Source organism: Ranitomeya variabilis, chromosome 3 (genome assembly GCF_051348905.1).
Source record: "Ranitomeya variabilis isolate aRanVar5 chromosome 3, aRanVar5.hap1, whole genome shotgun sequence".
Taxonomy (NCBI): Eukaryota; Metazoa; Chordata; class Amphibia; order Anura; family Dendrobatidae; genus Ranitomeya; species Ranitomeya variabilis.
The window spans coordinates 22,337,886-22,355,913 of NC_135234.1; the positions used below are offsets into that span (position 1 = coordinate 22,337,886).

Genomic DNA, 18,028 nt, shown 5'->3' on the forward strand with positions numbered 1-18,028 from the left:
TTTAACCTAAACAGTATGACAGGAGGAGTTCCATCTTCCCCATATCTTCTCAAATTTAGCTGGATTATCTCTATTCTGGTACAGTGTCCGCTCATACGGAATAATGGAATTTACCAAGTCCACCCATGCTCTAAGAGTTGGGCAAGAACCCCCCATCCATCTCAGAGCCAACACCTTTCGTGCCAAAAACAGCGTCTCCCTCAGAAAAATTCCCGTATGATGATCCCAAGTCTCTGCCTCCCATACTCCAAATAAGCACGCCAGGGGTTCAAGTGGGACATGGATCGACACCAGTGATGCCAATAATGTCGTTACCTCATTCCAATATTGGAAGACAATAGGACATTTCCATATCATGTGGATAAAATCTGCATTGCTAGAATGGCATCTCAAGCAGTCTGATGAGTGTAGACGACCCATTTTAAAAAGACGAATCGGGGTCAAATAGGATTGATATATGATATATAGTTGGGTCATCCTATTATTAACTGATGTGGAGACTTTAGTTGGGGATTCCAAGATTTCGTCCCATTCCTCTTCCAGTGTGTCTGGGAGAAGTCGTCCCCACTTCCCCTTAATTGAATCTATGGTAGATCCCTCACCCATGGATAACAGATAGGTATACAAAGAGGAGATAAGTCCCTGGGGACCCTGCGAATTAAGGATACCTATTAACGGTAAATCTGAGATAGCTCGACCCGTACCCACACTCCGCATATGTGACTGGAAGGCTGACCTTAGTTGCAAGTAACGGAAAAATTGAGATTTTGGTATGTTGTAGGTATTTTGTAACTGTTCGAAGGAAACAAAAATCCCCTGATAATGTAGATTTCTTACTGTAAGGACACCATACGATATCCAGAATTCAGTGGACGGATGACCCAGTAATACCGGAAAATAACCATTATTCCACAATGGCATTTCAGCTGCTATATCAGCAAATCCCGTTACCTTTTTAATTTGCCTCCATATTGATCGTGCCAACCGAAGCAAAGGTAGTAAATGAGGAACAGTAGTTCTCTCCATCTCCAAAAATCCTAGTGGACAATCAATTTTGGCTGAGTACAGAATATGGTTTTCAGAGTTAGGAAGAGTTTTCCCGGGCATCCACATATTCAACATTTTAGCCTGACCAGCAAGGTAATATAGGTAGAAGTCTGGCAGGGCCACCCCACCCCCTTGTTTGGGTCTTTGTAGGGTGGATAATTTAAGTTTAGGCCTAGCCTTTCCCCATATGAAAGATGTAGTAAGGGAATTTAGGGTTGTAAAAAAAAATTTAGGTATTATAACCGCACTGTGTTGAAAACAGTAGCTCAGCTTTGGGAGCAATATCATCTTTAGTTTGTGGTATTTTTAAGGGGAGATTAATGTACAAGAGTGTTGTAGGAGGACATTATCAATTCATAGGGGCCAGATAGGGTGAAATTGTTAATATATAGAGGCAACATAAAGGGACATTATTACTGTAAGGGGCCACAATGAGGAATATTACTATTACAATGGAGAAAATAAGTATATGTGTCATAATTGACGCCTCTCCATTATTAATCTGGCTTAATGTCACCTTACAATAGCAAGGTGGCATTAACCCTTCATTACCCCATATCCCACCGCTACAGGGAGTGGGAAGAGAGTGGCCAAGTGCCAGAATAGGCGCATCTTCCAGATGTGCCTTTTCTGGGGTGGCTGGGGGCAGATGTTTGTAGCCAGGGGGGGCCAATAACCATGGACCCTCTCTAGGCTATTAATATCTGCCCTCAGTCACTGGCTTTACCACGTCAATTTTTTCCGCCATTTAACCCTTTATTTTAGCTACAGCGCCCAAATTTGAATTACCGGCTTTTCACATATATCGCGCTGAATTAAATATAAATACAGTATATATATATATATATATATATATATATATATATTTATTTTAACGAACATTTTAGCACATAAATCCATTAGATGTCGGTTTTGCAAGCCTGCGAGAAAATATCGCAGTACGGAATGCCATACGGATTACATTCGGAGGATGCCATGCGCAAAATACGCTGACACACCCTGCCTACTGATGACATACGGATCACTATTTTGGGGACTTTTCTGCATATTACGAACGTAAAAAACGGACCGTATTTACATTCGCTGAGTGTGAGGCCGGCCTAATGATGAATTTGAGAAAGATCAGGAATCAACCCAGAACTACACGGGAGGACCTGGTCAATGACCTGAAGAGAGCTGGGACCACAGTCTCAAGCATTACCATTAGTAACACACTACGCCGTCATGGATTAAAATCCTGCAGAGCACACAAGGTCCTCCTGCTCACTCAGCACATGTCCAGGCCCATTTGAAGTTTACCAATGAACATCTGGATGATCCAGAGGAGGCATGGGAGATGGTCATGTGGTCAGATGAGACCAAAATAGGATTTTTTGGTATCAACTCCACTCGTCGTGTTTGGAGGAAGAAATAGTATGAGTACAACCCCAAGAACACCATCCAAACTGTGAAGCATGGTGGGGGAAACATACTTTGGACGTGCTTTTCTGCAAAGGGAACAGGATGAATGCACCGTATTGAAGGGAGGATGGTTGGAGTTATGCATGTTGAGATTTTGGCCAACAACCTCCTTCCCTCAGTAAGAGCATTGAACATGAGTCATGGCTGGTTCTTCCAGCATGACAGTGACCAAAAACACAGACAGGGAAACTAAGCAGTGGCTCCGTAAGAAGCGTTTCAAGGTCCTGCAGTGGCCTAGCCGGTCTCCAGACCTGAACCCAATATAAAATCTTTGGAGGGAGCTGAAACTCAATGTTGCCCAGCGACAGCCCCGAAACCTGAAAGATCTGGAGATCTGTATGTAGGAGGGGGCCAAAATCCCTGCTGCAGTGTGTGCACACCTGGTCAAGATCTACAGGAAACGTCTGACCTCTGTAACTGCAAACAAAGGTTTCTGTACCAAATATTAAGTTCTGTTTTTCTATTGTATCAAATATTATTTCATGCAATAAAATGCAAATTAAATATGTAAAAATCCTACAATGTGATTTTCTGTTTTTTATTTTTAGATTCTGTCTCTCACAGGTGAAGTGTACTTATGATAGAAACTACAGACCCCTCCATTCTTTGTAGGTGGGAAAACTTCCCAAATCAGCAGTGCATCAAATACTTATTTTCCCCATTTTATATCCGAGCCACAAAGAGGGATGTTAACTTGTATGAGGGCATAATACATGGAAAAGTCTACTGTATGGTCAATGTCGGGGGGAAAATTTACTTTTTGGCGGGCACAAAAGGGACATGTGCTTTACTACTTCATTGTATTTTATTTTTGGGTATACCATTACTGTTCAACACTGTTACTGTAGAATTTTGGGGAAAAGTGTTGCGGGTGCTCTAGAAGTGATTCGCTATGGATATCTCTGTGTTACTTTATGCAGAGACGAGTCCTGGTTGGAAGAAGTGATGGCGGTCTGCATCTGATGAAGAAGAAAAGTTAAAATGAATTACTTCAATTGGCGACGTCACTAGGGAATACTGTAGGTACCTGTACTTCCACGATACGATCAATGCATGGGGGTAGTATTACTGTTTGTATAGTGCTATTATACGGTCCTAGTATTGCGAAATTAGTTTTTTTGTATGCGGTATTATTGGTTCTCCACCAGCGTAAGGCAATGGCGCTGAAGATTTTATCTCTGTATCTCACAGCAATCAGGGCACCGCTGGCATTGTGAAGGTTTGTGTGGTGTCCCAAAGACCATCACTGACCACCAGCAAACTGGTCGTGCTGGATGGTGTTGCAGGCACCATGACCTTCCCTTCGACGTCTCCAGACTCTTTCACATTGGTCACGTACTCTCATTCGGAACCTGCTCTCATCTGCGAAGAGAATGGCAGACCTAACAGTTTTGATGTTTCCTGGTAAAGACCAATAAAGCTGCACGGTCGGTGCGTACAGATCCCACTACAAGGCATCGGACCATGATGCCACCCTCATGGAGTCCGTTTCTGACAGTTTGGTCACCAGTAGCCATTGGAAGTTGTTTTCTATTGCTCTCGCCATGCTCCTCCTGTTCTTCCCCACACAAAGGAGCATATGCCAGCCCTGCTGATGGATGGATGCCCTGCCGATGGATGGATGCTCTGCTGGACGGTTTTCCTTACGTAATGTCTCATGTCTTGGTATCTATTCCATGCACTGGAGACTGAACTTGAAGACTCCACAAGCCTTCTTGTGCCATCTTGGAGAAATTGGACATGTTCCACCTGAATGTACCAGGAGTGTGCAAGGGTTGCATGCGCACCCGGAGGGGACCTGAAAAGTCACTTTGGCGTATATGACAAGCCCAATTTATTTGAGACTCATGATATTGGGGGGGCTGTTAAAATGACCCAGAGAAAATTGCAAAACTAGAGAAGAATCAGGAAGGATAAGGCGAGAGGACTTGTCTATGGCCACCACCTACACCGTTCCCTTTTGGGGGCCTCTCCATTGCACCAAAGCCGGTGACATTGATTCACAATCGCTTCTGCTTACCTAATCTGGTCACACTAATACCCCTGAAGTTCCCTTGCCTTGGGGGTCACGCCGTGATGTGCAGGCTATGGATGCTACACCGTCCTGCGCCGCTCAGTTTAGGCAGCACATTTTCAATCTGACTCATGCGAAATTTTCCTAAAGAAGTTATTTCATCAAAGCCTTTTACATCCGAAATATTTTCACAATGGTCGTCCCACCTGTAATAATATCGTGTTACATTAATAATAAAACATTTGTTGCATTTAAAAGGTACAACACAAAAGCAAAATAAACATTTCCAGAGCTGTTTGTCTGCAGATCACAAAGCGGTATCTGCCACTTATACAGGCAGTTTATTTATGTATTCATTTTATGACAAAGGTCACCCCTTACGTTTTGGCAGAGGCAGGTTTTACAGCTGTTGGCACAAACGCAAGGGCGTAATTAGAAAGGATTTGGTGCTGCCAGTGGTCAATAATGGAAGTGCAGCCACACACTGCTGGCAGCTTCACTGACTACTGGTCCTATCATATTCTCCTTCCTCCTCGCCCCATACGGAAAAGACAGTTTGTATGAACTGTAAAGAAGAGATGGGGCAAAAAAACAGCAAGTGCTCCCACAACATTTCTCTCTCAAAAAAGAACTATTTTAAAACCTATTTGCAAGTTATCTTACCAAATTAAGTACTTATATACTGCCCCTATGTACAAGAATATAACTACTATAATACTGCTCCTGTGTACAAGAATATAACTACTATAATACTGCTCCTATGTACAAGAATATAACTACTATAATACTGCCCCTATGTACAAGAATATAACTACTATAATACTGCTCCTGTGTACAAGAATATAACTACTATAATACTGCTCCTATATACAAGAATATAACTACTATAATACTGCTCCTATGTACAAGAATATAACTACTATAATACTGCTCCCATGTACAAGAACATAACTACTATAATACTGCTCCTGTGTACAAGAATATAACTACTATAATACTGCTCCTATGTACAAGAATATAACTACTATAATACTGCTCCCATGTACAAGAACATAACTACTATAATACTGCTCTTGTGTACAAGAATATAACTACTATAATACTGCCCCTATGTACAAGAATATAACTACTATAATACTGCCCCTGTTGTGAAATTGGATTCTGGGCTCCCCCGGTGGCTACTTGTGGAATTGAACTTGTGTGCATCATCCCCTCTGTTCACCTGCTCCTATCAGGATGTGGGAGTCGCTATATAACCTTGCTCCTCTGTCAGTTTCTTGCCGGTCAACAATGTAATCAGAAGCCTTCTGTGCTTGTTCCTGCTACTAGACAACTCCCAGCTAAGTTGGACTTTTGTCCTTGTGTGTTTTTGCATTTTGTTCCTGTTCACAGCTGCTGTTTCGTTACTGTGTCTGGAAAGCTCTTGTGATCGGAAATTGCCACTCTGGTGTTATGAGTTAATGCTAGAGTCTTAAAGGAATTTCTGGATGGTGTTTTGATAGGGTTTTCTGCTGACCATGAAAGTGTCCTTTCTGTCTTCCTGCTATCTAGAAAGCGGACCTCGATTTTGCTAAACCTATTTTCATACTACGTATATATATATATATATATATATATATATGTGGGGGCCTCTGTCTGCCTTTTGGGAAAATTTCTCTAGAGGTGAGCCAGGACTGTCTTTTCCTCTGCTAGGATTAGGTAGTTCTCCGGCTGGCGCTGGGCGTCTAGGGTTAAAAAACGTAGGCATGCTACCCGGCCACTTCTAGTTGTGCGGCAGGTTTAGTTCATGGTCAGTATAGTTTCCATCTTCCAAGAGCTAGTTCTCATATATGCTGGGCTATGTTCTCTCGCCATTGAGAATCATGACAGTTTGACCGGCCCAAAAAAGGGTTAAATTACTGGCTGAGAAAGGAGAGAAAAAAGAAGTCTGCTACAATTTTTTTTTTTTTTTCCTCTAGTTCTGAGTGTGCTCTTAATTGAATCACTTGCTAGTCTGCCTATACTGCAGCCTTCCTCTCTTTCTCTCCTTCTAATCTTGAATGGCTCTGTGTTCACCTGTTTCTAATGGATCTTCAGAGTGTAGCTACAGGTTTGAATAATCTCGCCACAAAGGTACAAAATTTGCAAGATTTTGTTGTTCATGCACCTATGTCTGAGCCTAGAATTCCTTTGCCTGAATTCTTCTCGGGGAATAGATCTCACTTTCAAAATTTTAAAAATAATTGCAAATTGTTTTTGTCCCTGAAGTCTCGCTCTGCCGGAGACCCTGCACAGCAGGTCAGGATTGTAATTTCCTTGCTCCGGGGGCGACCCTCAAGACTGGGCTTTTGCATTGGCACCAGGGGATCCTGCGTTGCTCAATGTGGATGCGTTTTTTCTGGCCTTGGGGTTGCTTTATGAGGAACCTCATTTAGAGCTTCAGGCGGAAAAGGCCTTGATGTCCTTGTCTCAGGGGCAAGATGAAGCTGAAATATACTGCCAAAAATTCCGCAAATGGTCTGTGCTTACTCAGTGGAATGAGTGCGCCCTGGCGGCGATTTTCAGAGAAGGTCTCTCTGATGCCATTAAGGATGTTATGGTGGGGTTCCCTGTGCCTGCGAGTCTGAATGAGTCCATGACGATGGCTATTCAGATCGATAGGCGTCTGCGGGAGCGCAAACCTGTGCACCATTTGGCGGTGTCTACTGAGAAAACGCCAGAAAATATGCAATGTGATAGAATTCTGTCCAGAAGCGAGCGGCAGAATTTTAGACGAAAAAATGGGTTGTGCTTCTATTGTGGTGATTCAACTCATGTTATATCAGCATGCTTTAAGCGTACTAAGAAGCCTGACAAGTCTGTTTCAATTAGCACTTTACAGTCTAAGTTTATTCTATCTGTGACCCTGATTTGTTCTTTGTCATCTATTACCGCGGACGCCTATGTCGACTCTGGCGCTGCTTTGAGTCTTATGGATTGGTCCTTTGCCAAACGCTGTGGGTATGATTTGGAGCCACTGGAGGCTCCGATACCTCTGAAAGGGATTGACTCCACCCCATTGGCTAGTAATAAACCACAATACTGGACACAAGTGACTATGCGTGTTAATCCGGATCACCAGGAGGTTATTCGCTTTCTGGTGCTGTATAATCTACATGATGTTTTGGTGCTGGGATTGCCATGGCTGCAATCTCATAACCCAGTCCTCGACTGGAGAGCTATGTCTGTGTTAAGCTGGGGATGTAAAGGAACTCATGGGGACGTACCTTTGGTTTCCATTTCATCATCTATTCCCTCTGAGATTCCTGAATTCTTGTCTGACTTTCGTGACGTTTTTGAAGAACCCAAGGTTGGTTCACTACCTCCGCACCGGGAGTGCGATTGTGCCATAGACTTGATTCCGGGTAGTAAATACCCTAAGGGTCGTTAATTTAATCTGTCTGTGCCTGAACACGCTGCTATGCGAGAATATATAAAGGAGTCCTTGGAAAAGGGACATATTCGTCCTTCGTCATCTCCCTTAGGAGCCGGTTTTTTCTTTGTGTCTAAGAAAGACGGCTCTTTGAGGCCGTGTATTGATTATCGACTTTTGAATAAAATCACGGTTAAATATCAATATCCGTTACCACTGCTTACTGATTTGTTTGCTCGTATAAAGGGGGCCAAGTGGTTCTCTAAGATTGATCTCCGTGGGGCGTATAATTTGGTGCGAATCAAGCAGGGGGATGAGTGGAAAACCGCATTTAATACGCCCGAGGGCCATTTTGAGTATTTGGTGATGCCTTTTGGTCTTTCAAATGCCCCTTCAGTCTTCCAGTCCTTTATGCATGACATTTTCCGCGATTATTTGGATAAATTTATGATTGTGTATCTGGATGATATTCTGATTTTTTCGGATGACTGGGACTCTCATGTCCAGCAGGTCAGGAGGGTTTTTCAGGTTTTGCGGTCTAATTCCTTGTGTGTGAAGGGTTCTAAGTGTGTTTTTGGGGTTCAAAAGATTTCTTTCTTGGGATACATTTTTTCCCCCTCTTCCATCGAGATGGATCCTGTCAAGGTTCAGGCTATTGGTGATTGGACGCAACCCTCTTCTCTTAAGAGTCTTCAGAAATTTTTAGGCTTTGCTAACTTTTATCGTCGATTTATTGCTGGTTTTTCTGATGTTGTAAAACCATTGACTGATTTGACTAAGAAGGGTGCTGATGTTGCTGATTGGTCCCCTGATGCTGTGGAGGCCTTTCGGGAGCTCAAGCGCCGCTTTTCTTCCGCCCCAGTGTTGCGTCAGCCTGATGTTGCTCTTCCTTTTCAGGTTGAGGTCGACGCTTCTGAAATCGGAGCTGGGGCGGTGTTGTCGCAGAGAAGTTCCGACTGCTCCGTGATGAGACCTTGTGCTTTTTTTTCCCGTAAATTTTCGCCCGCCGAGCGGAATTATGATATTGGGAATCGGGAGCTTTTGGCCATGAAGTGGGCTTTTGAGGAGTGGCGTCACTGGCTTGAGGGGGCCAGACATCAGGTGGTGGTATTGACTGACCACAAAAATTTAATTTACCTTGAGTCTGCCAGGCGCCTGAATCCTAGACAGGCGCGCTGGTCGTTGTTTTTCTCTCGGTTTAATTTTGTGGTGTCGTACCTACCGGGTTCTAAGAATGTTAAGGCGGATGCCCTTTCTAGGAGTTTTGAGCCTGACTCCCCTGGTAATTCTGAGGCCACAGGTATCCTTAAAGATGGAGTGATATTGTCTGCCGTTTCTCCAGACCTGCGGCGGGCCTTGCAGGAGTTTCAGGCGGATAGACCTGATCGTTGCCCACCTGGTAGACTGTTTGTTCCTGATGATTGGACCAGTAGAGTCATCTCTGAGGTTCATTCTTCTGCGTTGGCAGGTCATCCTGGAATCTTTGGTACCAGGGATTTGGTGGCAAGGTCCTTCTGGTGGCCTTCCCTGTCACGAGATGTGCGAGGCTTTGTGCAGTCTTGTGACGTTTGTGCTCGGGCCAAGCCTTGTTGTTCTCGGGCTAGTGGATTGTTGTTGCCCTTGCCTATCCCGAAGAGGCCTTGGACGCACATCTCGATGGATTTTATTTCGGATCTGCCTGTTTCTCAGAAGATGTCTGTCATCTGGGTGGTGTGTGACCGTTTCTCTAAGATGGTCCATCTGGTTCCCTTGCCTAAGTTGCCTTCTTCTTCCGAGTTGGTTCCTCTGTTTTTTCAAAATGTTGTTCGTTTGCATGGTATTCCTGAGAATATCGTTTCTGACAGAGGGACCCAATTCGTGTCTAGATTTTGGCGGGCATTCTGTGCTAGGATGGGCATAGATTTGTCTTTTTCGTCTGCTTTCCATCCTCAGACTAATGGCCAGACCGAGCGGACTAATCAGACCTTGGAGACATATTTGAGGTGTTTTGTGTCTGCGGATCAGGATGATTGGGTTGCTTTTTTGCCTTTGGCGGAGTTCGCCCTCAATAATCGGGCCAGCTCTGCCACCTTGGTGTCCCCGTTTTTCTGTAATTTGGGGTTTCATCCTCGATTTTCCTCCGGTCAAGTGGAATCTTCGGATTGTCCTGGAGTGGATGCTGTGGTGGAGAGGTTGCATCAGATTTGGGGGCAGGTGGTGGACAATTTGAAGTTGTCCCAGGAGAAGACTCAGCTTTTTGCCAACCGCCGTCGTCGTGTTGGTCCTCGGCTTTGTGTTGGGGACTTGGTGTGGTTGTCTTCTCGTTTTGTCCCTATGAGGGTTTCTTCTCCTAAGTTTAAGCCTCGGTTCATCGGCCCGTACAAGATATTGGAGATTCTTAACCCTGTGTCCTTCCGTTTGGACCTCCCTGCATCCTTTTCGATTCATAATGTTTTTCATCGGTCATTGTTGCGCAGGTATGAGGTACCGGTTGTGCCTTCCATTGAGCCTCCTGCTCCGGTGTTGGTTGAGGGTGAATTGGAGTACGTTGTGGAAAAGATCTTGGACTCTCGTGTTTCCAGACGGAGACTCCAGTATCTGGTCAAATGGAAGGGATACGGTCAGGAGGATAATTCTTGGGTCACTGCCTCTGATGTTCATGCCTCCGATCTTGTCCGTGCCTTTCATAGGGCTCATCCTGATCGCCCTGGTGGTTCTGGTGAGGGTTCGGTGCCCCCTCCTTGAGGGGGGGGTACTGTTGTGAAATTGGATTCTGGGCTCCCCCGGTGGCTACTTGTGGAATTGAACTTGTGTGCATCATCCCCTCTGTTCACCTGCTCCTATCAGGATGTGGGAGTCGCTATATAACCTTGCTCCTCTGTCAGTTTCTTGCCGGTCAACAATGTAATCAGAAGCCTTCTGTGCTTGTTCCTGCTACTAGACAACTCCCAGCTAAGTTGGACTTTTGTCCTTGTGTGTTTTTGCATTTTGTTCCTGTTCACAGCTGCTGTTTCGTTACTGTGTCTGGAAAGCTCTTGTGATCGGAAATTGCCACTCTGGTGTTATGAGTTAATGCTAGAGTCTTAAAGGAATTTCTGGATGGTGTTTTGATAGGGTTTTCTGCTGACCATGAAAGTGTCCTTTCTGTCTTCCTGCTATCTAGAAAGCGGACCTCGATTTTGCTAAACCTATTTTCATACTACGTTTGTCATTTCATCTAAAATCACCGCCAATATATGTGGGGGCCTCTGTCTGCCTTTTGGGAAAATTTCTCCAGAGGTGAGCCAGGACTGTCTTTTCCTCTGCTAGGATTAGGTAGTTCTCCGGCTGGCGCTGGGCATCTAGGGTTAAAAAACGTAGGCATGCTACCCGGCCACTTCTAGTTGTGCGGCAGGTTTAGTTCATGGTCAGTATAGTTTCCATCTTCCAAGAGCTAGTTCTCATATATGCTGGGCTATGTTCTCTCGCCATTGAGAATCATGACATGCCCCTATGTACAAGAATATAACTACTATAATACTGCTCCTATGTACAAGAATATAACTACTATTATACTGCTCCTATGTACAAGAATATAACTACTATAATACTGCTCCTGTGTACAAGAATATAACTACTATAATACTGCTCCTATGTACAAGAATATAACTACTATAATACTGCCTGTATGTACAAGAATATAACTACTATAATACTGCTCCCATGTACAAGAATATAACTACTATAATACTGCCCCTATGTACAAGAATATAACTGCTATAATACTGCTCCTATGTACAATAATATAACTACTATAATACTGCCCCTATGTACAAGAATATAACTACTATAATACTGCCCCTATGTACAAGAATATAACTACTATAATACTGCTCCTATGTACAAGAATCTAACTACTATAATACTGCTCCTATGTACAAGAATATAACTACTATAATACTGCTCCTATGTACAAGAATATAACTACTATAATACTGCCTGTATGTACAAGAATATAACTACTATAATACTGCTCCTGTGTACAAGAATATAACTACTATAATACTGCTCCTATGTACAAGAATATAACTACTATAATACTGCCTGTATGTACAAGAATATAACTACTATAATACTTCTCCTATGTACAAGAATATAATTACTATAATACTGCCCCTATGTACAAGAATATAACTACTATAATACTGCTCCTATGTACAAGAATATAACTACTATAATACTGCCCCTATGTACAAGAATATAACTACTATAATACTGCCCCTATGTACAAGAATATACTATAATACTACCCCTATGTACAAGAATATAACTACTATAATACTGCCTCCTATGTACAAGAATATAACTACTATAATACTGCTCCTATGTACTAGAATATAACTACTATAATACTGCCTCCTATGTACAAGAATATAACTACTATAATACTGCCTCCTATGTACTAGAATATAACTACTATAATACTGCTCCTGTGTACAAGAATATAACTATATAATAATGCCCCTATGTACAAGAATATAACTACTATAGTACTGCTCCTATGTACTAGAATATAACTACTATAATACTGCTCCTATGTACTAGAATATAACTACTATAATACTGCCTCCTATGTACAAGAATATAACTACTATAATACTGCCTCCTATGTACTAGAATATAACTACTATAATACTGCTCCTGTGTACTAGAATATAACTACTATAATACTGCTCCTATGTACTAGAATATAACTACTATAATACTGCCTCCTATGTACAAGAATATAACTACTATAATACTGCCTCCTATGTACAAGAATATAACTACTATAATACTGCCTCCTATGTACAAGAATATAACTACTATAATACTGCTCCTATGTACAAGAATATAACTACTATAATACTGCCCCTGTGTACAAGACTATAACTACTATAATACTGCTCCTGTGTACAAGAATATAACTACTATAATACTGCCCCTATGTACAAGAATATAACTACTATAATACTGCTCCTATGTACAAGAATATAACTACTATAATATTGCTCCTATGTACAAGAATATAACTACTATAATACTGCTCCCATGTACAATAATATAACTATTATAATACTGCCCCTATGTACAAGAATATAACTACTATAATACTGCTCCTGTGTACAAGAATATAACTACTATAATACTGCTCCTATGTACAAGAATATAACTACTATAATACTGCCCCTATGTACAAGAATATAACTACTATAATACTGCCCCTATGTACAAGAATATACTATAATACTACCCCTATGTACAAGAATATAACTACTATAATACTGCTCCTGTGTACAAGAATATAACTACTATAATACTGCTCATATGTACAAGAATATAACTACTATAATACTGCTCCTATGTACAAGAATATAACTACTATAATACTGCTCCTGTGTACAAGAATATAACTACTATAATACTGCTCATATGTACAAGAATATAACTACTATAATACTGCCCCTATGTACAAGAATATAACTACTATAATACTGCTCCTGTGTACAAGAATATAACTACTATAATAATGCTCCTATGTACAAGAATATACAGTTAGGTCCATATATATTTGGACAGAGACAACATTTTTCTAGTTTTGGTTATAGACATTACCACAATTAATTTTAAACAAAACAATTCAGATGCAGTTGAAGTTCAGACTTTCAGCTTTCATTTGAGGGTATCCACATTAAAATTGGATGAAGGGTTTAAGAGTTTCAGCTCCTTAACATGTGCCACCCTGTTTTTAAAAGGACCAAAAGTAATTGGACAGATTCAATAATTTTAAATAAAATGTTCATTTTTAGTACTTGGTTGAAAACCCTTGGCTGGCAATGACTGCCTGAAGTCTTGAACTCATGGACATCACCAGACGCTGTGTTTCCTCCTTTTTGATGCTCTGTCAGGCCTTCACTGCGGTGGTTTTCAGTTGCTGTTTGTTTGTGGCCTTTCTGTCTGAAGTTTAGTCTTTAACAAGTGAAATGCTGCTCAATTTGGTTGAGATCAGGTGACTGACTTGGCCATTCAGGAATATTCCACTTCTTTGCTTTAATAAACTCCTGGGTTGCTTTGGCTTTATGTTTTGGGTCATTGTCTATCTGTAGGATGAAACGACGACCAATCAGTTTGGCTGCATTTGGCAGGATCTGAGCACACAGTATGGCTCTGAATACCTCAGAATTCATTCGGCTGCTTCTGTCCTGTGTCACATCATCAATAAACACTAGTGACCCAGTGCCACTGGCAGCCATGCATGCCCAAGCCATCACACTGCCTCCGCCGTGGTTACAGATGATGTGGTATGCTTTGGATCATGAGCTGTATCACGCCTTTGCCATACATTTCTCTTTCCATCATTCTGGTAGAGGTTGATCATGGTTTCATCTGTCCAAAGAATGTTCTTTCAGAACTGTGCTGGCTTTTTTAGATGGTTTTAGCCTTTTTATTCTTGACACTTATGAGTGGCTGCACCGTGCAGTGAACCCTCTGTATTTACTTTCATGCAGTCTTCTCTTTATGGTAGATTTGGATATTGATACGCCGACCTCCTGGAGAGTGTTGGTCACTTGGTTGGCTGTTGTGAAGGGGTTTCTCTTCACCATGGAGATTATTCTGCGATCATCCACCACTGTTGTCTTCCGTGGACGCCCAGGTCTTTTTACATTGATGAGTTCACCAGTGCTTTCTTCCTTTCTCAGGATGTACCAAACTGTAGATTTTGCCACTCCTAATATTGTAGCAATTTCTCGGATGGGTTTTTTCTGTTTTCGCAGCTTAAGGATGGCTTGTTTCACCTGCATGGAGAGCTCCTTTGACCGCATGTTTACTTCACAGCAAAACCTTCCAAATGCAAGTACCACACCTCAAATCAACTCCAGGCCTTTTATCTGCTTAATTGAGAATGACATAACGAAGGGATTGCCCACACCTGCCCATGAAATAGCCTTGGAGTCAATTGTCCAATTACTTTTGGTCCCTTTAAAAACAGGGTGGCACATGTTAAGGAGCTGAAACTCTTAAACCCTTCATCCGATTTTAATGTGGATACCCTCAAATGAAAGCTGAAAGTCTGAACTTCAACTGCATCTGAATTGTTTTGTTTAAAATTCATTGTGGTAATGTCTATAACCAAAATTAGAAAAATGTTGTCTCTGTCCAAATATATATGGACCTAACTGTAACTACTATAATACTGCCCCTATGTACAAGAATATAACTACTATAATATTGCTCCTATGTACAATAATATAACTACTATAATACTGCCCCTATGTACAAGGATATAACTACTATAATACTGCCCCTATGTACAAGGATATAACTACTATAATACTGCTCCTATGTACAAGAATATAAATACTATAATACTGCCCCTATATACAAGAATGTAACTACTATAATACTGCCCCTATGTACCAGAATATAACTACTATAATACTGCTCCTATGTACAAGAATATAACTACTATAATACTGCCCCTATGTACAAGAATATAACTACTATAATACTGCCCCCTATGTACAAGAATATAACTACTATAATACTGCCCCATGTACAAGAATATAACTACTATAATACTCCCCCCTATGTACAAGAATATAACTACTATAATACTGCTCCATCACTTTCTTCTAGGATGTCTTTCCCTGTGATATGCGGACTCGGTAAGTGATGTGATTGATATGTAGTGTCTCTTCTTTCTGGTGTATCTCCCAGTGATTCTGTTGTAGTCACTCAGCCATTACCCTCTCCAATCACTGCCACCTACACTACATCTGGCGGTATAATACAGGTGAATGTGACGCCACCTTCCGACTACTGAAGCCCACTGTCAATGCCACTTTATTTTCAGCATTAGAAATTGAGGACGCCGTCCGTTTAATAGGCAGCGCTCAGCACGACGGCGGATCTACCCTACTGCAAGGTGTCTTGTAAGCGCCGCTTTATTCCCGTGTATTGGTATAAAATAATTCCAGTAATAACAGATCATTCCCGGGCGGCCGCCACCACAATAAGGATCAGGTATAATGCAGCAACATTACCGGCGCATTATAATATAAATAGAAAGCCGTCGTCTGCAGATGGTTATAGATAGCCCATTATATAAACTACATTCATCTCATCCAGGCACGGAGGCGTGCTTCTGTTGCACCACATTACCGGTGTCCCGCCGCTCCACATTTGCAATAGACTCTCCACTCTTCCACAATTGCAATGTCGAGAGAATTTCATGTGAGTGCTGACAATTGTAAAACTAAAAGACTTTTTTTTATCCCTCCGGTTTCTCCCATTGTATTGAACATCTTTTTCATTCTAAAGGAAGGAAAACCACAAAGCAGCCAAGACTGAAGAATTTTTCGAAATATTTTTTAAACTTTTCACATTTCCTTTAATTTTTTGTTTAATTCATTGGTTCCTACCCCGACCCCTTTAGCTTTTAAAGGAACCTTTTCATTTTTTTTTTTCGTTCTGAAGAATGCCCTAGTTACAGAAAAAAACGGCAAAATAGAAAAAAAATTAAAGTTTATATATCTGTCTATATACAGTACAGACCAAAAGTTTGGACACACCTTCTCATTTAAAGATTTTTCTGTATTTTCATGACTATGAAAATTGTACATTCACACTGAAGGCATCAAAACTATGAATTAACACATGTGGAATTATATACTTAACAAAAAAGTGTGAAGCAACTGAAATTATGTCTTATATTCTAGGTTCTTCAAAGTAGCCACCTTTTGCTTTGATGACTGCTTTGCACACTCTTGGCATTCTCTTGATGAGCTTCAAGAGGTAGTCACCGGGAATGGTTTTCACTTCACAGGTGTGCCCTGTCAGGTTTAATAAGTGGGATTTCTTGCCTTATAAATGGTGTAGGGACTATCAGTTGTGTTGAGCAGAAGTCTGGTGGATACACAGCTGATAGTCCTACTGAATAGACTGTTGCAATTTGTATTATGGCAAGAAAAAAGCAGCTAAGTAAAGAAAAACGAGTGGTCATCATTACTTTAAGAAATGAAGGTCAGTCAGTCTGAAAAATTGGGAAAACTTTGAAAGTGTCCCCAAGTGCAGTGGCAAAAACCATCAAGCGCTACAAAGAAACTGGCTCACATGAGGACCGCCCCAGGAAAGGAAGACCAAGAGTCACCTCTGCTTCTGAGGATAAGTTTATCTGAGTCACCAGCCTCAGAAATCGCAGGTTAACAGCAGCTCAGATTAGAGACCAGGTCAATGCCACACAGAGTTCTAGCAGCAGACACATCTCTACAACAACTGTTAAGAGGAGACTTTGTGCAGCAGGCCTTCATGGTAAAATAGCTGCTAGGAAACCACTGCTAAGGACAGGCAACAAGCAGAAGAGACTTGTTTGGGCTAAAGAACGCAAGGAATGGACATTAGACCAGTGGAAATCTGTGCTTTGGTCTGATGAGTCCAAATTTCAGATCTTTGGTTCCAACCACCGTGTCTTTGTGCGACGCAGAAAAGGTGAACGAATGGACTCTACATGCCTGGTTCCCACCGTGAAGCATGGAGGAGGTATGATGGTGTGGGGGGCTTTACTGGTGACACTGTTGGGGATTTATTCAAAATTGAAGGCATACTGAACCAGCATGGCTACCACAGCATCTTGCAGCGGCATGCTATTCCATCCGGTTTGCGTTTAGTTGGACCATCATTTATTTTTGAACAGGACAATGACCCCAAACTCCTCCAGGCCGTGTAAGGGCTATTTGACCAAGAAGGAGAGTGATGGGGTGCTACGCCAGATGACCTGGCCTCCACAGTCACCAGACCTGAACCCAATCGAGATAGTTTGGGGTGAGCTGGACCGCAGAGTGAAGGCAAAAGGGCCAACAAGTGCTAAGCATCTCTGGGAACTCCTTCAAGATTGTTGGAAGACCATTCCCGGTGACTACCTCTTGAAGCTCATCAAGAGAATGCCAAGAGTGTGCAAAGCAGTCATCAAAGCAAAAGGTGGCTTCTTTGAAGATCCTAGAATATAAGACATTTTCAGTTGTTTCACACTTTTTTGCTAAGTATATAATTCCACATGTGTCAATTCATAATTTTGATGTCTTCAGTGTGAATGTACGATTTTCACAGTCATGAAAATA

General features: G+C 41.8%; 1 long non-coding RNA gene across 9 annotated transcripts in view; it reads left to right on the forward strand.

Moving 5' to 3' along the window:
- LOC143814993 (uncharacterized) overlaps positions 1-18,028 on the forward strand; it is a 100,587-nt gene that overhangs the window by 5,093 nt on the left and 77,466 nt on the right. For 5 of the 9 annotated variants that reach the window (XR_013223654.1, XR_013223655.1, XR_013223652.1 and 2 more), the window contains exon 2: positions 3,429-3,527. The exons of 1 other annotated variant lie outside the window; for it this stretch is intronic. This is a non-coding gene — a long non-coding RNA (uncharacterized LOC143814993). Of the gene's footprint in view, positions 1-3,428; positions 3,528-15,548; positions 15,578-18,028 lie in introns of all 9 variants that reach the window. 3 more of the 9 variants (XR_013223657.1, XR_013223656.1, XR_013223660.1) reach the window with 2 other exon arrangements.